The following is a 23,786-nucleotide window of genomic DNA, read 5'->3' on the forward strand; positions in this document are numbered from 1 at the left end:
TTTAGGACTTACTCATCACTCTAAAAAGAAATCTTGTACCTATTCATAGTCTCTCCCCATTCCTGCCCATTTCCTAGCCTTAAGCATTCACTAATCATTCTTAGAATTCTTACACAACTCTGAAAACACAGCCCATGACAGAAAACATGGACAAACTGGACTTTCTCAAAATTAAAAACTGATGCTTTACATAGGGCAGATCCTATGCAAAAAATGAAAAGATTGGGAGAAAACAGTTGTAAATTATAGTTCTAACAACGAGCTTGAACAGAATATGCAGAGACCCTTCTACACTCAATAGTAACAACCCAATTTAATAAATGGGCAAAAGATTTGAACAGATACTTCATCAAAGATGTATAGTGGCAAATACTCAAAAGGCTTGTTAGCCATCACAGAAGCACAAATCCAGCTTGCAGTTTCTTATTAAATTAATCATATACTTACCATATGCCCCAGAAATCCAAATTCTGAATACTTACCTTAAAGACATGAAAATTGGCACTCATATAAAAACTTCTACACTGATGTTTGTAGCAAATCTATTCACAATCACAGAATTCAAACAACCTACATGTCCTTCGGTAATTGAATAGAGGGCTACTACTATTTAACCCAAAAGAAATTGATATACTTAACAATGTGGGTGAATTTCAAAGGCATTATGCTGAATAAAAGAGGCCAGTCTCAAAAATTTACATTCCACCTGATTCCATTTGTGTATCATTCTCATAAAGACAAAACTATAGTGACAGAGACCAGATCAATGGTTGCTAGGGATTAAGGGTGTGAGAAAAGTATGAATACCAAAGAATAATATGAGGGAGTTTTATGAGGTAATACAATTTTTCTATACCCTAATTTTGTCAATGGCTACATGAATCTATACATTGATTTATAGAACTATTTACAGAAAAAAGTCAATTTTACTATAAGTTAATTTAAAAATTAAACTGAAACACAAAGAATAGAAAACAAAAGACAAGCAAAAGCATATCAAATATGGGAACCTATCACTAGCTTCTCCCACTTATCTGATTTCCTCCCTATACATTCTTTCCTTCACAATGCTGGGCTTTTGTTCATTTATGTTTGTGTATGTCCGTTTATGATTGTGTGAACACTCATGTAACACTTGCAGTGTGAAGAGAAAAGAGCATTCATTCTGGCTGGAGAAAAGCTAAAAGAACGTGTAAAGTTCTATGAAAAAAGTGGCCTCACTAAATACTGAGAAATAGAACTTTAGTAAAAAGAGATGAAGGACAAAAAATTTGACATGTCCTTGTTTGAAGGCAGAAAATTACCTGCCTCATTGAGGAGGTTTCAGTGTGTTTGGAACCCAGAATAAAGTTAATTTAGAGATTACCTAGAGAGTTAATCTAGCAAAGTTAGACTGAGGACGGTCATGGAAACCTTGACTGCCAGACAAAGGAGTTTGTATTTAATTTATATCCTTTCCACCTGGTAATAAAAAGAATCTATATCCTATTCCTTGGCCTTATTATATGGATCTTATTTAAAGCAAATTTTACACCATTAAGGCCAATAGTTAATGTTAGAACATGGATTCCAATGTTCACTTTATCACTGATTTATTGTGTGGTCTTTGGTGGCAAATTAACTTCAGCATCATACCATACCATACATAACATACAAAAATTATGCTAGCCTTTCTTATTTTGCCAAGTTTATCTGACAAGTGAACCTGATAATAACGCAAAAGGAATTTTTAAACTGTAATGTAAAGCACTTTCTCAAAGTATGGTCCTTAGGTCAGCAACATTAGCAAAACCTGGGAACTTATTAGAAATGCAAATTCTCACACCCTATACCAGACTTACTGAATCAGAAAGGTTGAGGGTGATGGCCAGCAGTGTGCATTAACAAGCCCTCTTTGTTATTTTTATGCATGCTAAAGCTTGAGAACTGTTGGCATAAAATATTATGCTAATATACTTAAGTGCTATTAAAGTCAAACTGCAAGCCTCAGTCCACTCTCAACATTACAATCTCATAGGAAAGGACAATGTCTTATTGGTAGCCAGAAAATCAGATATTCTTCATTGGCATTTTGTTTTTGTTTTGGGTTTTTTGGGTTTTTTTTTTTTTTTTTGGCAACTCATGAAGCTATCAAAAGCTGATCTTCCTAGAGGAATAACTACTTTCAGAAATATTCAGCACTCTATATGAGAAGGATCAGGAATGATTTCTTCCAGAGGGGAAAAAAAAATAGGGAATTTTTCTTCACTGATTTGTATTTTGATGAGGCAATTTTGCTTTCGAGAATTGATGTCAGCACACCGACCCACCGTCACAATAAATTTGTGTCAGTTTACTCAATGAATCATCTCTAATGTCAACATTTTCCCCTATACCCAAATGCTCTTCAGCATTTTAAATCCCTGCTGCGAGAAGGATAAACAATGAAGACATTGCTAGTCAGAAGACAAAGCGCAAACGACAAGGAAGTAGTGAGAACGCTTTTCTCCCTCAGTACAAAATAATGCACAAAGATACATCTATGTGTAATATATTTCAACATGAGATATCATCCAAATAAATAATTGAAATAGATTTCCCAGTACCTCACAGCAACTAGAAAACAGGGAACTTGTTATTGTCTTAACCAGTCTTCTTTCACGGATTCAGAACGTATTTTTCTGAAATACTGTTTGCTTGGTCCAAGTTATCACCATCATCGTCACCAAGAAATACCAGCTCTGTCCCTGTATCTGAGACTTCCTGTACACCAATGTTGTCAGGATTAACTCTAGGAAACATTTAAATTTAGAAGGCATTTATCTTTGAACTCTACTTCTATCAGGATATAAGAAACAACAGATCGAGAGTCTATTGATCAAGCACCAAGTTTAGCTATGAGTTGACTATATGACTATAATTAGACATAGGCCTCAGTTTTCTCTCTATAAAATAAAGGAGGAGCTAAGAACTTCTATAGAAAGGGGATTTATAATTTTTTCTGCAACCATGTGCTTTCTTTTAATGCTCCCTCCCTGTTTTCCACAAAGCATTCAATTCCCCCATTCTGCCTATATTAGCCATATCTCCAGAAAAAATAAGTTGAATAAACTCATTACTATTTCGGCCAGAGGTAACAAATTCAAATGCTTTAAAAAAGTTATCACAGTGCTTGCTGGGTATACAAAACTGTGTACTAAGCAGCTTGTCTTGCAACCAAGCAAAACACTATTTAGTTATATTATCTTTAAAAACTTATATAAGGGAGGGCACCTGAGTGGCTCAGTGGGTTAAGGACTCGGCCTTCGGCTCAGGTCATGATCCCAGTGTCCTGGGATAGAGCCCTGCATCAGGCTCCCTGCTTGGCAGGGAGCCTGCTTCCTCCTCTCTGCCTGCCTCTCTGCCTACTTGTGATCTCTGTCTGTCAAATAAATAAATAAAATCTTAAAAAAAATTATATAAGGGTATATGTAATAAAATTCTCAGATAAAAATACCTGTACTAGTTGTAAAATATTGAAGCCATCAGTTTGCATCTCTTGGCTTAATTCTTTTTTAAAAAATTTTATTTATTTATTTATTTATTATTTATTTATTTATTTTTTAAATTTCTTTTCAGTGTTCCAGAATTCATCGTTTATGCACTACACCCAGTGCTCCATGCAATACTTGCCCTCCACAATACCCACCACCAGGGTCACCCAACCTCCCATCCCTCTCCCCTCCAAAACCCTCAGTTTGTTTCTCAGAGTCCAGTCTCTCATGGTTTGTCTCCCCCCATCCAATTTTCCCCAACTCCCGTCTCCTCTCCATCTCCCCATGTCCTCCGTGTTATTCCTTATGCTCCACAAATAAGTGAAACCATATGATAATTGACTCTCTTTGCTTGACTTATTTCACACAGAATAATCTCTTGCAGTCCCTTGGTTTAATTCTTGAGTACTTCATATCATAGTCAAGTTAAGCCCCTATCCTCTCTTTCATAGTTAAAATAGAAGATTACTACATAAGTTAAGTGATGCTTCAAGATGATTCATTATGATATTTAAGTATTGTCTACTGTCAAAGATCCTCTCAAACTGCCATTTTCTTATATTTAATCTTGTTTTTCTTATCAAAATACATAATCTCTCTCTTTGGTTTATATTCATATTGCATTTTCTTTACCTCTGAGTAAAAGGATTAACTTATTCCATCTGTACTAAAGATGTATTAGGTAATATGGCACTTGTTAAATTTATAATTATTTTATAATCTGACACCAGGGATTGTGCATTTTTGCTCTTTAACATAATTTAGAACTATGCCTGAAATATCTCTAAATCAGCTCCAAAGAAGAGACTGCTAAAAATGGACTTTTATTCATTGAAATAAAATAACCATGCATAAGTGACTATCTATTCTTACCCAAATATAAGCACTAACCACATTCTCCATCACTATTACAGATTCCCACTCACACATTTCCATGAGGTAAACATCTCTGTGTCTTACAGATTTTACTATTCTTTATCCATAAGATTTTACTATGAAGAAAAAGCAGATGTTGGATAGAAAAAAAGACTGCCTGCATTGGAAGATTAAGGAGGAATCAAGACACAGAACTTTTCAAACACCATAGAAAACCAATTCATTTCTAAAATGTTTTTCCTTTCTTAAGTCCTTATTTACTAGGAGCTGTTGTCAGGCTGTGATTAAACACAATGATCACTAACTCCTCCCTGTTAACAAGACTAGCAATCAGTTCTCTTAAAGGAAGTCTGATTGCCCCCATTGTGAAGGCTTAAATATTCCAGATGGCTTTACAGAGATTTTGGGTTTTGTCCAGTACCACGGACAGCTCTACTTATTCATCTGCAATGGCCTGTGTACAAGTCCTTCCCACAAGTGTTATTATGCATTCTTTGTCTAGTGTTTATCACAATACCAAGTACATGTTTTTCTCTTTTACTAAGAGATACAGTGACATTTTCAGATGCTGCGTCCACATTTCATGGGCATTAGACTTCTCTCTGAGTGATCACCGAGCTATTACAGCAAGTTCTCTGATGAAGCATGTAAGTCAATGACAAAAAAAAAATCATTTCTGCCAAATCAAGAAGATCTCAGACCTGGCATCTTTTTTTGTCTAATGTTTTTATGAGTCATTTTAACTGTCTTTTTTTATTTTTTTAAAGAGGCATCATCATTATCATTAGGGTGTCTTCTGACAGAGGCAAAGAAAAGAAAGAAGGAAAGAGAAAAAAACAGACCTCAAAACTACCCTTGGCAAGCCTTGAGATTTTAGATGAGAAAGGAACTGCTGTTAAGGTTTTAGTGAAAATAAGTGTTCTGCTGATGACTGATTTGAGGAGAAAAACAATCCCAGAAACCATAGTTACAGATACAAAGTTGGCATCTCGTTGTCAGATCACAAAAGCTTAGCACTCTAAGTCACTCCCCAGAAAGTAGGACCCAACAGGTCAATGAGACTCTGTCCCCCTCTAGTGTCTCTAGTTTAAGAAGAGAATCAATCTTCCTTCAGGCCATGAATGAATATATATATTCTGGGCATTTTCTTCTGCTATAAAATCATCTTCTACACCATCCTACATTTTGTGTATGTCCATTATATGCGTGTCCCACTTTTTGGTGGGCACCCTCACCAACGTGCTTTAAGTAACTACTATGTTTATAGCTAGTTATTTCCTCAGGTTCAATCCCAAGAAATTGAATTTCTGTGTGAAAACATATTTTTAAGGCAAAGATGCGATTTTAAAGTAACCATGGTAGCACACTGTTCTACGCAAACTGATCCAATGTTGGAATATCCTGGGAGAAATGCTAAAGTTTTATAAAACTGATGACTGTCATCACAAAAATAAATAAATAAATATATACACATATATATAATATGTAAATAATATATATTAAAGATATAAATAAGTATTTGTGTGTGTGTATATGTGTGTGTGTGTGTGTATATATATATCCTTTCAAAGTGATCCATTTGTAGTGTACTTCTCATTCAAAGTGTTCATGAAGAATCTCTGTAAATCCTCAAAGATCTTCCTTTAATTCAATCTATAATTCCCCACAGTGGGAATAGCAGCATGGATTTCTTCCACTAACTGACCTACCATTATATTTGCATATAATCAAGAAGTTAAGGTAGTCTTGAAGTTCTACTAGCCATTCTAAAATTGTGCACCTAAGTTAATATCATCCAATATAGAACTATAACTGATGTCTCCATACCTGGTCACTTTGTTCATGAATGTGATTTCAAGAGAATATTTTTTATTATTATGTTCAGTTTATTTTTAGTCTGGATGCTATTACTAGGTCAATATATAACACTGAATAAATGGTGCATTCTCCCTGCAAAAATCTTCTCCTTAAAATGACAGGTTTAAACAAGATGTGCACCATGAATTTCAGAATTGTACAAAATAGCACACAGTTCTTTGATCAAGTCATTTTAAGCCTCTAAACCTCAGTTTCCTTTTTTATGACGATAATACATTTTCTCTACCTCACATATGTAAGGCAGATTATTAACATAAAATTCCAGAATGATTTCAGCTAGACAACTCCATTATATTTTCTTTTGTCAGAGTTACATGTCATCAAAAACGAGTATTTCATTGCCAAGAACTGTAGCAGCTCTGGAGTTAGACTGTCTAAGTTCCAAATTCAGGTCCATTACTTATAAAGCTATGTTACTTCAAGCAGGTTACTTGTAACCTCTATTACTATAAATTTACTCATTTGTAAAACGATGCTGATAATGACGATTATGACAGTAAAAATAATAGGAGAAAGAGAAGAACAAGGAAAGTGTTAATTATTAAGTATAATAAGATCATCTGCATGGCAAGTGTAAAGTTAAGAAAGCAGGTAACAGTAACCAAAACAGTAATATCAACAACTACTTCAGCTGCACTGAGCATTTGCCACATATTGCATGGAGATTGTGCTAAGTGTTTTGTACGTAGCCTGTCCTCCATATCTTTGCCTGTGCTTCCTCTCCTCCATTTTTTTACTTATAATCATCTTGCAAAGAGATCATGTCAGAATTTTTTTGTGAAAAAAATATGATTAGAGAATACTTTCCATGCCTTTTTATTTGATTCCAGAAACGGCCTAGGGGTTAATTATTGAAGTTATTATTCCCATTTTGCAGAGGTAGATCTATTCTGAGAGGTTGCAAAGTTCATAAATATGAGACCAAATCTCCTGATTGTTAAGCTGGTATTCTCATCGCCTTACTTCACTGCCTCCCATTGCAAAGACCCACCAGGTGAGCAAATGGCACAGGGCTAATTACTGATGGGCACTGAAATGGAATGGTTTCCCACCGAGGAAATCTTAGTACAGGGACAGCTGGATATCTTTTGAGTCCTCCCTCTGCCAAAAGTAGATCCTGGCCAAGGAGTTATTTTATTCATCAAATGCCAGAGGGTTGAATTTTTATGTAAGCTCAAGACTGAGTTGGCTGGCCAAAAGAAGGCAAATAAAAATTGCATGAAGTTTGGAGTAGGCTGGGGGTGGGTAGCAAGTCTCCCTGCTGACTTGGCCTTTATTGCATGAAAGAGAAAGCTGAACCCCAGCAAGCCTTGGGTGCATCCTAGAGAAATGCATTTGACAAAAAATAAACCTTCTGTGTGAAGGGAAATTCATGAGGCTGTAAAGGCCAGAGGAGCTGACCATCTATTTTTTTTTTTTTAGAAGGAAATGTGGAAAATAGCAACTCTCTTTTTTCCCTTTGTTCATTCAAGATATATTTAATGCCCACTTTGTATTCAGACATGATAGGCACTGGAAAGCACATATAAGAAACAGATCATATTCTTATGTTCAAAGACATACATTAAGTACCAAGGCTGGGCTCTGAAGAATAGAAAAAGATGGTTCCAGCCTCAAGCAGCTCACATCTCATAGGAAAGAAAATACTTATAACAAACTACGATGCCACAGTACTATAATACTACTATCCGAGGCAGACCCTGATCGGTGCTATCACAGAAATGGTTAAGTACTATAAAAGGAAAAAGGAAAGAGAGAGAAATTCTGACTGGGTAGTCATGGAAGCCTTCACAAAGGAAGAGACTATTTTAGGTAGGCCAGTGATAGTAGCTGAGTATCAGGACTTCAGAAAAAAATAAGACTCCTGAGGCATTCAAGGAAGGCTGAATAGTGGAGGCAGTGCTCCCACTCCAGAAATATCAAGCATTACTTTTTAAGATAACATCTTAATGGAAACAGTAAAATGGGAAGAAAGTGATTATTGCTAATGTGATACAGCAAAAGCAGAAAAGTGAAGCTTTTAAGAGCTGGCAGTTGGAGTCAGGCATTACCAGCTTCAAATCTCAGCATCATCAGTTTTGAGATTTGTGAGCTCAATTTAATTCAGTTAAGGTCTCTAAACTTCAGTTTTCTCAGTTGTGAAAGGGGTAATACAACCAACTTAGAGTTAATGGGAACATATTAGTAAGCTTGTTAGTAATATCTGAAGTGTGAAAGTACATAGTATTTAAATTAAGAGAAAGAGGGCAGAGTCCTAAATGATGTCCAGGAATTGTGCCAAAAAATAGTGGATTAGGGTTATGGGAGTAAAAAGTCTACAAGAAAGAGGGAAATAACTCATTTTGAGTTGAATTATTTTACTTGATATTCAACCTTTTCGGGAAATGTCTCTCCCTCTGGGCACAGGTTGTAGATCATCACAGCTAAAGACCAAGTAGAGAATAATGGTCAAAAGCAAGTATTTATACTCTGCTTATTTTGAGCTCTTTACTCAATTATTTTCTCAGTGCAACAAAAGTGATCAGTTACTGTCCAAAATTGTATGCATTTCCATAAGAAGTTTTGAATTTTAAGTGGTCTTTGACACCTAGGCAAGTAAATTATGTCAGGGTGCCTGATGGAAGAAGTCCCTCATGTAGGAAAAGTATGAAAGACTTAGCAAAGATGAAAATTTTCAGTAAATTAGTATTTTATTACTCTGGATGCTCTTCCCCTTCCTGAAATCCTTGACCCTTTATTTTCTCCTATCCTACATCCACTTCACCAGAAAGAACCATCAGCTCTACTTTAAAAATGTGTCTAGAATCTGATCACTTTTTTTTTTCTTTTTTTAAATTCCAATGCTCTCACTTCAGTCCAAGCCACTATAATCTCTCACTGGGCTATGACAATGGTCTGACTTGGTCTCCCCTTCCCACCCCTACGGTCTCTTTTCCACACAATAGCTAGACAGATGGTTCAAAATGATATCAGGTCATGTCGCTCCTCTACTCAGATCCCCCGAAGTCTTCCCACCTGCTCAGTTTGTTTTTTTTTTTTAAAGCCTATTTAAATTTTTTTTTTTTTTTTTTTTTAAAGCCCATTACCTAAACCCTTTCTTGCTCAGTCTTTTCCTGGTATCCTGGGTTCTTTGCTTTTCCACAAACATACCAAGAACCCTCCTCAAGACCTTTACATCTCTCTCTTTTGCTGAACCACTCTTCTTCTAGGTAACATCACGGCTTACTAACTTCCCTTATTCAGGCATAGTAAGAGTCCCTCCCAGATTAACACCTCTGAAAGAGTAACGAGTCCTTATTTTAATTTTTTCTTCCCAACCTGCTTTTTATTTCATAGCATTTATTACCATCTGATAGAATAAACACATTGTTTTCAGTTATCTGTTTCCACCTACCAGACTAAATCTTCATAAGGACTAACACTTCGCTTTGTCGTCTGCTGGAATCCAGTGCCCATTATATACGTTGAATAAATACCACCAGAGTAAGCCTTAGGAATTGAAATGTAGTAACTACTTCCCTTCACTGTTTAACTTTAACCTCAGAATCTTAAAGACCTACCAACCGTGTAATATAAAAATGCATTTTAAGATATTGCTCTTCATTGACTTAACACTAAAATGCAATGCTGAAAACTCGAAATGTTTATTAACGTACAAATCAATATTGAATGAAAGCCATAATATTAAATACTTCCTAGGTTATTGGATCTTACAGACCCTATATTGCATTTTGCTAAAGGTAGAAGAGGAATTACAAACCCCAAGTTGAAGATGAAAAAATTAATAGAACCAAGAGCTCATAGTTTAAATAGCTACTTAATAAATATATAATCTATTTTTACCTCATTAAAAATAATGGTCAATATTTATTGTGGAATTACTGCCGGAGCCATTATACTCACTCATCTGCTATTTTTACTAATTTTACAAATGTGTTGGTCTTATGAGGATTGTGGAAGTGTAAAGCTGTATATAGCCAAAATATCATGATTGTTTCATATTTAATTAATGATACGATTGGGGGGAATGCGGCTTGAACTCATGTTTCAACAGATATTATTGCTTTGACAGCCATGTAGATACTTTAGACTTTTTTTAAAGTAAGCCAAAAAAATATTAAGTAATTAACAATAGAGGTGTTACTTAGGTGTAGCCAAAATTATGAAGGTTGTGAGTTACTCAATTGGAAAAATGCTGACATACATTATTTTATTTTACCTTTGCAAAAATCTTGTTAGGGCACTATTAATCCCATTCCTTCTTTCAGAGAAAAAAAAATGATAGATGAAGTGGACTACTCAAGATCTCACAGCTAATGTTCTAGAGAACTGAAGCTAAAACCATGTCCCCTGAGTATAGTTTTTATCCTCCTTTCCACTCATCTAACATAATCAAATGACTCTTTCACCTTAAAACCTACAATGGCTATCAAAGATTAGACCAGAATTGCAGACTAGCAACCCATTATCTGAATCTGGCCCGTGGATGGATTTTGACTGTACCACAATGTACATTTATATGTATAAATTTATATATAAATTTATAAATTTGAACTTGTAGCCAGTATTTTTTAAAACCCAGGAAATTTCACATAAAAATATATTTTTCTGGCTTCCTTTAAAAATTCCAAACAGTCAGACAGCAGTCATATAAGCCAAAAGTCAGCTGGAGATGAGTACCATGTATGTGTATGTGTTCTCTAGAGAGTGATAGCATCCCCAGATGGCCAGCTACAGTTTTGGTACCTGACTGTTAGTACAGGCATTTTGAGCTTTGAGACCACCGGGTTATGAAAGAGTTATGTTTTAGTCAATGGGGTTCTGGTTCTTTTCCTTAAAGTTGAATAGAGAAACACTGGATAAAATTCAATCAAATTAAATTACAGGCCCACAGATGCTTAGCTCAACACCTGAGGCTGAATTGGTACTACATAATTACTAGTGTCTTCTGTTCAGTTTCCTATTTCCATTCCCCTGTCATATTGAAAGGGATGTTCTGGAAAAGACAGTATTTTCCAAAAAGTGGCTCATTGATTCCTTGCATTGGAATGATCAGGAAAGCTTGTAATAATGAACGTTTTTCTGGGCCCCAGTTTGAGATGCATGTGGCTAGGTCTTGCAAGGTAACACCTGAACAAGGGCCTCATCTTTGGACTATCTCTGGAGTCCAGCTCCCTCTAGTTGGAGCTGTGCTTCAAGGGATGGCATTTACATCGAAGTCCATATGAAGGCTGTCCCTGGAATCGTACAATCTGGCAACCCTAACTGACTCCCATATATTTTGGTTCAGGACACCAGAACAAGACTGGAACAAAAGTAAAAATATTTATAGGAAAATAAGAAAAAAATCAGAAACACACAAAGATTTCTTTGGGCTCAAGCAGCCAAAGACAGCAATTTGTCATAAGCAGCAGCACCTGTAAGCAAAGTCTTGGCCCACCAGGCCTAATGATCTCATCCCAAGTTTAATACTGAGCATCACTTTAAAATCCTTCCTGTGAGAGTAAATTCCCCCAAACACCTTGGTCACACTAGTGAAATTTTTTTTTTTTCCTAAAAAAATTGGAAATAACTGCAGGGTGACTGAATGTAAATTCTACACCCTCTCCCAGCAAGGGAGGAGGGTCTTCAATCTGTTACGACTCAAAAGCCATGAGGTAAGTCATGGAAGGGCACAGAAACCCACAGCTAAGCTTTTTGAGAACTGCTGCTAGAAGAGCTGCCACAGGGCCAGGACAGCGCACACTACTGTTCCTTCATACCTTGCAATTCTACCCTTCTGTTTTGCATTTGAAAAACAATAAAAGTCCTAACTCCCCAAATTCTGTGCTACTGGCGTGTTAGCCATGGAATAAGCTTCTGAGCCAGCTTCTCATGTGCAGATGGGTTTCATCCCAGTAAAAACTAAAAGTAACATTGGTAAGACATGTCATTTACCACCTTTCTACCTCCATGGTATTAGGTCTGTGTCAGCCCTACGAAAGCACCGAACCTGCTTCTTACCCTCGCTATTTAAATATTAAACAACAACAACACAATTTGTTTGAAGTGCTGGGAGTTAGAAAGCTATCTTGTCTCATATTTGTAAACACCATGAAGACATCACCAAGGAATAAAAGCCCACAAAAACTGTCAGAGAGAATTGTTCAAAAGGAATTCAGCTTCCTGCGAGAGTGAACATGCACTGCCCCCTCGTGGTCACAAGAAGCTGGCCGGAGTACACAGCAGGAGCAATGCTCAGGGAGCCTTAGAAATGGGGTCCAAAACAAGCCATTGGGCATGATTGATGGTGCTGATTTATAAAGCCGCTTTTGTCCCTGTTCGTGTGGCTATTGCAGTAACTTGCAGCAGTAAGCTTCACAGAGTGACAATCTCAAAAGTGTGCATGGCTCATTTTAGACATGGACAATCTCCCACATTACTAAATCTTCCACTGGTTCATTATAGATTCCTTCAACAAATATTGATTGATTGCCTACAAAGAACAAAGAATTTTTTTCTGGTTATTGGGTATATCTCTGAGGAAAACAGATATAATCTTTGTTCTTCCAGTGCCCATTATTTTTTGAGTGCTGGGGATATATACATTAACAATGATCATGGCCTAATTTTATTGAATGCAAAGAGAGGCCCCAGGTTCATATTGAATCGTCCCTCCAGATGTAGAAAAGAAGGCAGAAGGCATCGTCTTACCACCATATCATCCTGCCATTCTAAAATAGATGGTCTCTGTTGGAAGGATTCCAAAAGACCATAAAGTAAACTCTTGCATTTGAGGTTGTGGCACAACAGGGTTGTGATCAAGAGCATGGACTTTGGGTTGTAAGGTCAGTATCCCCCTTTCAGAATGTCCATACCTCCCTGTTTTTATAGAGATGACAAAATTAAGTTGTAGCATTGTAGTGAAATTATAAGGATGAAAATGTCAAGTGTCCAGTCAACCAACTGGAAGGGGTATTTCAGGTAAATGTGGGGAGGGGGCTGGCAATCATTTGGAGGGGGCAACAGAGAATTGTTCCATAAACTACTGCTCCTTATACATGTGTTTTTCATTTTTTGTTTAGAGAAAAAAATCTGATTTTCACACTTTTGCAGAACAAATAGAACCGTGACTTTTGTTTCACATCGTACTTTCGTGTTCTTTCAGAAGGTTTGGCGCATTCCAAATGATCACATTTTTCTACTCCTTTCCCACATCATGGAAGCATGTTACGCCCCGTCATTAGGGAAGAGCACTCAAAGATACCTGCCATGGGGTGCCTGGGTGGCTCAGTGGGTTAAGCCTCTGCCTTCGGCTCAGGTCATGATCTCAGGGTCCTGGGATCGAGCCCCGCATTGGGCTCTCTGCTCAGCAGGGAGCCTGCTTCCTCCTCTCTCTCTCTGCCTGCCTCTCTGTCTACTCGTGAGCTCTGTCAAATAAATGAATAAAATCTTTAAAAAAAAAAAAAAAGATGCCTGCCATTCGGATACTGATGCTGTACTTAAGGTGACGGACTCGTAACTGGATTCAATAAATGTTCAAAAAAACCATGCCTTAATATTATAGACCATAATTGTCATTAATAATTAATGATAATAATAATTAGTACTACGTTGCTACTACTTTGAGTAGATCTGCCTAAAATGCCCCTTGGGCAAGAAACAGTAGCCCCAAATCTAAGAGCATCATTCAAAGCATGTTATGTCCAAATCATTTTGAACACTGCCTCCTGAGAAAATGATGCCCTGTGGAAGATACAAAAGAAGTAAAACCTGCCAGGTCACAATGAACAGCAGACTCAGGGCCACCAGAGATGTGCAGTTGTCTCATACTCCTTCTTGGCCTTTAGGATGGAAACTTTTCTGATGATGAAGAGGCAAGTCACCAAACCATAGAATAAGAGTTGAAAGGAGCTTGAGGTCACCTAGTCCAGGGGCTGTTCTTTTATGGGCCAAGCAGAGAGCACACAAAAGCGAACTGGCGTGGTGGTGAGGACCTTGATCAACCAAGGAAAAATGAATGTTTTGTCTTGAGAGCCCAGCCACAACTCAGAAGCAGCTAAGTGTTTTAACGAAAGAATGTGGGCCACTCTGGCCAAATCTGCAGATATTACAAGCAAAGGTAGAACTCGAGAATTTATATATCATTTCCCAGTTTTTCAAAACGAAGCAGGTCAAAGTAGGTTGAAAATGAGTGCTCAGCCCACAGACCTCCCATTTGCCACTCTGACTTTTTAAAGAGAACATTTTAAAGAAAGGAACTGAAGTCTAGAATGGGGAAGGGATTCTTCGAAGGCCACATGGTTAGTTAACAGTCAAGACAGAGACACACAACAGCATAATCTGTATAAATCTCAAATTATAAGGGTATTGATGATTTATGTCTCACGCATTATCTTTCTCTCACACACATCTTGCTACATCTGGCATTTGACTAAAGTCTCAACTACAATGACACAAGCAAAGGACTTCTCATCCATGATTGGACCCTATGGTTTTCCAGAAAACAAACATAAAAACGAAAAACAGCATGCTGGTTTGGATAAGAAATGTAGCCCAGATGGATTGAAAGTACTTGGAGGAAAAAAAGGATGTATTTAAGCTGAATTATTATTATTTTTGTGCTTCTACAAGCAGTTTACATCTGGAATGAGTTATCCAGTTAACGTAATGAGATTTGGGGCCATAATCATCCTTAAATAGGAGAAAGGAATTATGGAGGAACTTAATTACCAACCTAAAATTCCTACTGGGACTTAGAAAGTTTTCGTTACAGCCCCATTTTGAGGTACAAGTACCCAGTGACTTGGAAAAGTCACTTTACCTCTACAGCTCCCCTGGGGTGATTAATCTCCTTCAATTCCAGAACTGTTCAACTTTTTTTTTTTAATGATCAAAACAAATATCTAGTAATCTGGCACCTTGGACAAACAAGAGAGAGATCAGTGCCACCCTGGAGGGATCCATGAAGGAGGTAACACTGGGCCTGTCGCCCTTGACCTTGGGTATTGCAAGTTCTCTCTTCACTCTCCTCAAGAATCTAGGCCTGAGGCTGAAGCTGAGCCTGCCATTGCTACGGGGAGATGTTGTGAAACCAAGGGGACATTGTATACAACTTAACTCCTGACTTAAATATATTTATATTTATATAAATATTTGTATTATTTAAAAAGTCTGAATCCTCTAGATTTCTGGGTCCCAGCTCTTCAAGTCTGGTTCATGGCTTTACTGAAAGGAAACTCTTTTTCAGGTATTACAGACTGAATTATGTTCCCCCAAAATTCATATATTGAAGTCTTAACCCCGAGTGTGGTTGTATTTGGAAATAAAGCTTTCAGGAAGTAATTAAGGTTAAATGAGATTATAAGGGTGGGGTCCTAATCCATTAGAGAGGTTTCATAGCCTTCTACAAAGGGAGAGAAATCTGTCTCTTCCCTATCATATGTGTACCCAGAGAAAAGGCCATGTGTAGACATAGGGAGAAAGTAGCCGACACCTTGATCTTAGACTTCCCAGCCCTTGGAACGGTGATAAATACATGTCTATTGTTTTAGCTCCCCATCTGTGGCATTTTTTAGTGGCTACAAGCTGCCAAAGACCTCACATCTCCATCTCATATACTAGAGGGAGGCTGTTACTATTATATGCATGTTTGCTTTCATTTTATGCTCTTTTACATACTGAGCAATAGAAAAGTTGGGAGTTCTTGACATCCTGGTGTGGAGACATACACAGAGATATCAAGTGGCTTGCTCAAATCATGGGGGGGCAGGGCAGAGACAGCCGCAAACCTTGGGGCTAGGTCCACACCCAGCCCTTCTTCCTTGCCCCAGAAGCAGATGCTCCCATGTTAGAGATCAGCCTCCTCCAACCGTAAACTCTGCTATCAAAGGGACTTTGGTGACACTGTGCTTGCTTCCCACTGGTCACCTTTCACCCTACAGCATGTTTCTAATTAGTATGAGAGGGAAGGGGGGGTGACACTTTGAAGCTGGGGCAGAGGAAGGAGGAGCGAGCAAAGGATTAATTGCCTCCCAGCTGTCAGGATAGTAATTAAATTCAGGTTGTTGACTCCAGCCTTGTTTTGATTATGTGAAAGGAATCTCCAAATGCAGCCACAATTTCTGCTGTCTTCTGCTTTTTTGCAGAAGGCAGGGTGACCCAAACATGCAAACATCCTTGGCCAGGATCCAGCTCAACCAAACTCTTCGTGCTGAGCAGAGTTAGGGACTCTCTAACTTTCAGTGTTCTTTATAAAACAAAACCATTCACCTTATGTGCACATGCAGGACGACCTCGAGAGAAAATGATACCTAAGTATTAGGAAGTTGTTTTAAAAGATGAGGCCAGCATATTATTCACAGGCTCAGGGAATTTAAATCATTCCCAAGAGAAGTTGGGGTCTTTAAGCAGTGATGTTGAATTGCAGGTCCAGAATCCCTGATTCCTGGGCTAGGAATTCTGGATCCTAGTGAACATTCTACATTCAGTCTTTGTGATTTTGAGCACAGTGTGTTTTAGTCTGAACCTCAGATTAAATTCCCACCCCATCTCTTCTGAGAGAATGAGAAGATTACAACAAAGTGGTTCCCTTCCAGCACTAATAATCCTTGACTGTGACATTTCTACTTTCCATGAAAATCTATTCATGTCTAAATATTTCAGGCTTCTTCCCTAAAAAAATTGTAGCTACTGAGTGGCCAGAATTTTCCTGTGGCCTCCAGATACCTAAGAAAAGGAACATCAGTCTATGGAGGTAGAACATATTAGCTGCCTGCATGTTGTGAAATCTAATGATGCTGAAGTCTCCTTGTACCTGCTCCTTGATGACCAGAATTTATTTTGGTGAGAAAAGCCCTAATGTCCTTCAGACTCAACCTTAAAGTATAAACCCCCCAGGAAAGGGATCGTCCTCTGAAGTGCAGATGACCAATGTTGGAGTCCTTCCTTTAGCAGGTGAAAATGCTAAGAAATACTGTGTAATTTCTTGACACCTAGGGGTAGGGTAGGACAAGGGAAAGGGTGAACATGCACTTCTTTGTCCAAGACCAGTTCTGCCTAGCAAGAATTTCTGCCAAGATAAAATTGTATTTTTTGCTTTCAGAACAAAGAGAATTCACACAGAGACACTAGCACAGAGCTTGGGTCTTGTTCATCTCATTAGAAGGCTAAGAAAAACAATCATTCCTACACAGAACTACTGAAAAGATCCAAAGAGATAAGGATGCAAAATACTTTCTTCAATACTTTCTTCAGTGGAAAGATAATGCTGAGCCATTGTAGGATTGAATTTAAAAAATGAAAAACTTTTACAGAGGACTGAATACAAACCAGGTAATCTGATTAAGTCCTTTCCTTGCATTACCTCATTTAACCCTCATATCCACCTTGTGATGCAAATACTACCCCTCTCTCCCACACTCAGCATTTTCAGCCTGAGGTTTATAGCTGTTAAGTCACTTTCTCAAGTAAGCACTTGATAAATTATAAATCCAGGATTCGGGTAAGCTTTTCTAATTTCAGAAACTGCATTTTTAACTAACAAAACCCTATAATATAAGAATGAGTTGGGCACCTGGGTGGCTCAGTGAGTTGAGCCTCTGCCTTCGGCTCAGGTCATGGTCCCCGGGTCCTGGGATCAAGCCCCACATCTGGCTCTCTGCTCGGCTGGGAGCCTGCTTCCCCCCCTCTCTCTGCCTGCTTCTCTGCCTACTTGTGATCTTTCTCTCTGTCCAATTTAAAAAAAAAATCTTTAAAAAAAAGAATGAGTTTCCTTTCCCTGGACATGTCCAAGCAGAGGCTGGAAAAATGAGTGTCATGAACAATCAGTGTGAAATTTTTATATGAGGTTGGAGCCAGACTATGGAGACTTCTAAGGCTCATTCTTTGAGAATATAGATTCTACAGACACGGTCAGGGGTTTAATGCCAGCTCAACCTTAGTTCTGGGTATTCCTTTAATGGCTGAGCAAAGCAGCAGGCATAGGTGAGTTGGGTTCTAAAATATGAAGACAGTCTTTCTTCTTGGAGAATTTACTTTCTGTCTCCTTTATTGGGAATTGCTCAGTTACCCGTTGATTTTTCAGAATATGCATTTTGTTCCTCTTCATCCTATTACTCTATCTAATCCTCTTTATTTGGTGTGCTCCACCATGGGCTATGGTGCTCAATCCCCATGCCCTCTCATTAACCCAATTTTCTTTCCCATGATCTGCAACAAAACCATGACTAATAATAGCTCTTTCCTGGCCCTATGCTATGGGCCTTGCATATTTGCCACAAGTTAATGGGAACAAAAAGATAATTAATCCACCTAGGTACCATTACAACTGTGGAAAATCTATTGTTCATATTTTTAGAAGCTGTAAGGAATCTTTATTCAATAGGAAATTTGCCTTTGGATAGAACAGTAACATCCACATCCCTCTAGGCTCTGCTTGTGGCCTGATTTTAATCTCAGCAATATTTACCAAGTACCTACTATATATGCTGGCCTGGGCTTGAAGAATTAACTTTAAAAATTACAGAGAAGACTCTTTTTTTCCTCATGTAGATAGAAAATAAGAGTATTATCCATAAGTAAATTTCACTTAATTAAAATTTATCTTTTTAAGTCCTAAAACTTAAAGTAGTCCTTTTCACTATAAAATTTCTATAATAAATTAAATATTTCCTCATCTGCTTGAACAGAATATACATGTGTGTATGTATATATATTTATGTATGTATGTGTATATATATATGTGTATATATATATATATGTATGTGTATATATATGTATATGAATATAACTCAGAACAGGTACATCAATGACTATGCAATGCCATGACACATTAATTTTCTTGGGGATCCCCCAGGCTTTTTGTTCTCACTTTAAATATACCACTAAATGCTATACTTTGGGAAATCTTGAACCTTTTGTATATTTACATGTTTTCCACTACCACCTCCCACCTACACACATTCTCAAATCAACACATACACCAATTGGGCAAAATCTCTGCAACTGTTTGTGTATCTGCCTTTAGCCCCACATTCTGAATTGTACTTCTATATCATCTAAGTTCTGAGAAAACGGTATGGCAGTTTATCTGCACCTATGGCTACCTACAATTCCTCCCATCAATAAGCATATCTATTTGCATCTGAGTCAGCCCTATGACTTGCTTGAATTCTCCAGAGGTTATGCTACGTTAGCTCTGGACCTAAACCTTAGCAGGCCTGACAGCTCCATTTTTGTCCTAGGAAGCCAGCCTCCATGCTCTAAAGAAACTGAGAACAGACTGGAATAATAAGAGCCTACAAGGAGAGAGAGACCCCGGAGGTCTCCCTGGGCACTACAGCCACCTTCCAGATCCCAAGAGAAAGTGATCTCCTTTGAAATTTCCCTTGGCTTTGAAAGTGAGGGGGTAGAATTTCCAGAGCTTTTACAACCAGTGGAACTTACAGCCTGGAATCTTAAAACTCAGAAGCCTTACTTCTGGGAGAGCCCTGAGGGCAATAGGAAGCTGAGTGCTTTGCCTTAAACAGCACAACAAACAGCCTGGGGAGTTACAGCATAGAAGCAGCAGTTTGAAAAACACCAGGGGCACACAGAAGGTAGAGTAGTTTCCTAATTTTGGTGTGTCCTGGTTGGGAATATTCACAGGGAGAGTTGTCCAGGAACAAAGAAGCTGGCAGGTGCCATCCCCTTCCCCCACCCTCCAGTAAAAACCCACAGACACCTGCAGGAACCAGCCTAATGCCAACATTCACTGCTTTACTTGTTTACACTGTACCCTGCCCCCTCTCCCACACTTCAATGACCCAGACCTTCCCAGTCATGTTTGCCTCAGTCCCAGCACTGCAATTCCCCTCCTCCAGAAGACCAGCACACACCTTGAACACTGAGTCTCCCTACCATGGAGGTTTGTGGGGCCTCAATCCCAGGGCCAGTGGCAGCAGCTCTCATTTTGCAAGCCAACCTGCACACACTTCGCTAAAACTGCATGCCCCATCGCTATCAGAGACCAAACACTGCCTATAACAGAAAAAGAAAGGCTTGGGAGACAGCTGGCCTAAAGGAAAAAGCAGCATGACACAATAGCAGGACAAATGCAATACACATAGAGGAGACACTTGCTGAAGTGCAAGGTTCTGGTGAACAGAGGACACCTCACTGCAGGGAACTACAGGACCTCTCCATCGTAAGGCCACTACTTTCAAGCAGGAGACACAGTTAAATGTCCTAACACAGAAATAGACACAGAGAGTTAGACAAAATGAGGAGAAAGAAGAATATGTCCCAAAGAAAAGGAAAGGACAAAACTGCAGTAGGAGATCTAAGCAAAATGTTTATAAGTAATATACTTGATAGAGAATTTAAATTAATGAACATGAAGATATTCACTGGACTTGAAAAAGCATGGAGGATAAGAATAAAACCCTTAACAAAGAGATAAGAATGAACCAATAAGAAATGAAGAATACAATAAATGAAAGTAAAGGTACACTAGATGGAATAAATAGCAGGCTAGAAGAAGTAGAGAAGCAAATTAGTGCCCTGGAAGAGAGTAATGGAAAGTAATCAAGTTGAGCAAGTGAGAGGGGGAAAGAAAAATGATGCAAAATAAGAATAGACTTGAGGAATTCAGTGACACCACCAGGTGTAATAACATTCACAATGCAAGGATACAAGGAGAATGAGAGAGAGAAAAGAGAGCAGAAAGTTTATATGAAAAAAGCTGAAAACTTCCAAAATCTGGGGAAGGAAACAGATATCCAGATCCGGAAGGCACAGAAATCTTTCAACAAAATCAACCCAAGGAGATCTACACCAAGACACATAGTAACAAAGATGGTAAAAGGTAGGGATAAAGAGAGAATTTTAAAGAGAAAAAAAAGCAGTTACACACAAGGGAAACCCCATAAGTCTACCAGATAATCTTTCCAGCAAAAACTTTGCAGTCCAGAAGGGAGTGGCAGGATTCATTCAAACCACTGAAAGAAAACAACAACAACAAAATTCAGCCAAGAATACTCTATCCAGCTAGGCTATCATTCAGGATAAAAGAGAAAGAAAGTCTTTCTCAGAAGAATGAAAACTAAAAGATTTCATGACCACTAAACTAGCCTACAAGAAACATTAACAGGGACTATTTGAGTGGGAAAAGACCGTAAGTAAGAAAAGTAGGATATACAAAAGCAGTAAAAATATGTATACCTGTAAAAATCAGTCAAGGGACTCACAAAATACAAGGATGTAAAATATGACACTTTATACCTAAAATGTAGGGTACAGAGAAGTAAACAATGAATTCAAACTTAAAAAACCATCAACTTAATATAGACAACTATATCCAGATATTATATACAAGCATAATGGTAACCACTAACCAAAAACCAATAATAGTAATAAATACTCAATGAATAAAGAAAGAATCCAAGTATATCAGTAAAGAAAGCCAGCAAATTATGAGAGAGCAAGAGAGGAAAGGATCAGAGAAGAACTAAAAAAAAAACCACAAAATAAGCACAAAATGACAATAAATATAAATATCCAAGAATTATTCTGAAAAAAATTATTACTTTGAGTGTAAATGGACTAAAGGCTCCAATCAAAAGACATAAGGGACAAAATGGATTAAAAACAAACAAACAAACAAACAAACAAACAGGACCCATCTATATGCTGCCTATAAGAGACTTATTTCAGACCTAAAGACTCATACAGATTCAAAGTGAGGGAATGGAGAAACATTTATCATGCAAATGGATGTCAAAAGAAAGCTGGGGTAGCAATACTTACTTTAGAAAAAATAGAGTTTGAAACAAAGACTGTAACAGGACACAAAAAAGGCACTAGATAATAATAAAGGGAGAAACCCAACAAGAAGATATAACCAGTATAAATATTTAAAAATTTATATAACTCCCAACATGGGAGCTCCCAATGTGGGAGCACTCAAATACATAAAAGTTAATAACAAACAAAGGAACTAATTGATAGTAATATACTAATAGCAGGAAACTTTAACCCCCACTGACATCAATGGATGAATCATCCAAACTTAAAAATCAACAAGGAAGCAATGACTTTGAGTGACACATTCAAACAATTGGATTTAACAGATATATTCAGAACATTCCATCCTAAAACAGAATACACATTATTTTCAAGTGTACACAGAAAATGCTGCAGAACAGATCACATACAAGGCCACAAAACAAGTCTCAACAAATTCAAAAAGATTAAAGTCATACCATGCATCTTTTCTGACCACAATACCATGAAACTAGAAGTCAACCACAAGAAAAAAAATCTGGAAAGAGCACAGATACACATAAGGTAAATAACATGCTACTAAACAATGAATGAATCAATCCAGAAATCAAAGATTAAATAAAAAATTACACAGAGAGAAATGAAGCAGAAAGCACAATGATCCAAAATCTTTGGGGTACAGCAAAAAGTGGTTCTAAAAGAAAATTTATAGCAATACACCTCAAGACGAAAAATCTCAAGTAAATAACCTTACACCTAAAGGAGGTAGAAAAAGAAGAACAAACCAAACCCAAACCAACAGAGGGAAGGAAATAATAAGGATGAGAGCAGAAATAAATGATAAATGATAAATGATAAAGAAACCTCTCCCCCAAAAAAGAGAAAAATAAAACCAGAGGATGGTTCTCTGATAAGATCCACAAAATTGATAAACCTCTAGCTAGACTCATCAAAAAATAAGCAAAGAGGACTTAAACAAAATCACAAATGAAAGAGGAAAAATAACAACTGACACCACACAAATAACAAATGATTTTAAGAGATTATGAAAAATTACATGCCAACAAGCTAGACGACCTAGAAGAAATGGATAAATTTTTAGAAACAGAAAATTTGAAGACCAATTACCAGCAATGATATTGAATCAGTGATCAAAAATTTCCCAACAAACAGAAGTCCAGGACCAGATCGCTTCACAGGGGAATTCTATGAAACATTTAAAGAAGATTTGATGCCTATTCTCAAACTTTTCCAAAAAAACAGAAGAGGAAGGAAAACTCCCAAATGGATTCTATCAGGCCAGCATTACCCTGATACCAAACCTGGATAAAATTACCACAAGAGAAAGAGAGAGAAAGAGAGAACACACTATAGGTCAATTTGTCAGATGAACATAGATGTAAAAACCCTCAACAAAATACTAGCAAACTGAATCCAACAATACATTAAAAAAATCATTCACCACGATTAAGTGGGATTTATTCCTAGAATGCCATAATGGTTCAATATTTTCAAATCTATAAACATGATACATAACATCAGTAAGAGAAAGGATAAAAACCATATGATCATTTCAATAGATGCAGAAAAAAGCATTTGACAAAATATATCCATTCATGATATAAACACTCAACAAAGTAAGTTTAGAGATAATGTATCTCAACATACTAAAAGCCTTATATAAAAAGCCCAGAGCTAACATCATAGTCAATGGGGAAATACTGAGAGCTTTTCCTCTATAGTCAGAAATAAGACAGGGATGTCTACTCTCACCACTTT

The sequence above is a fragment of the Martes martes genome, assembly GCF_963455335.1.
Source record: "Martes martes genome assembly, chromosome: 5".
NCBI classification, from domain to species: domain Eukaryota; kingdom Metazoa; phylum Chordata; class Mammalia; order Carnivora; family Mustelidae; genus Martes; species Martes martes.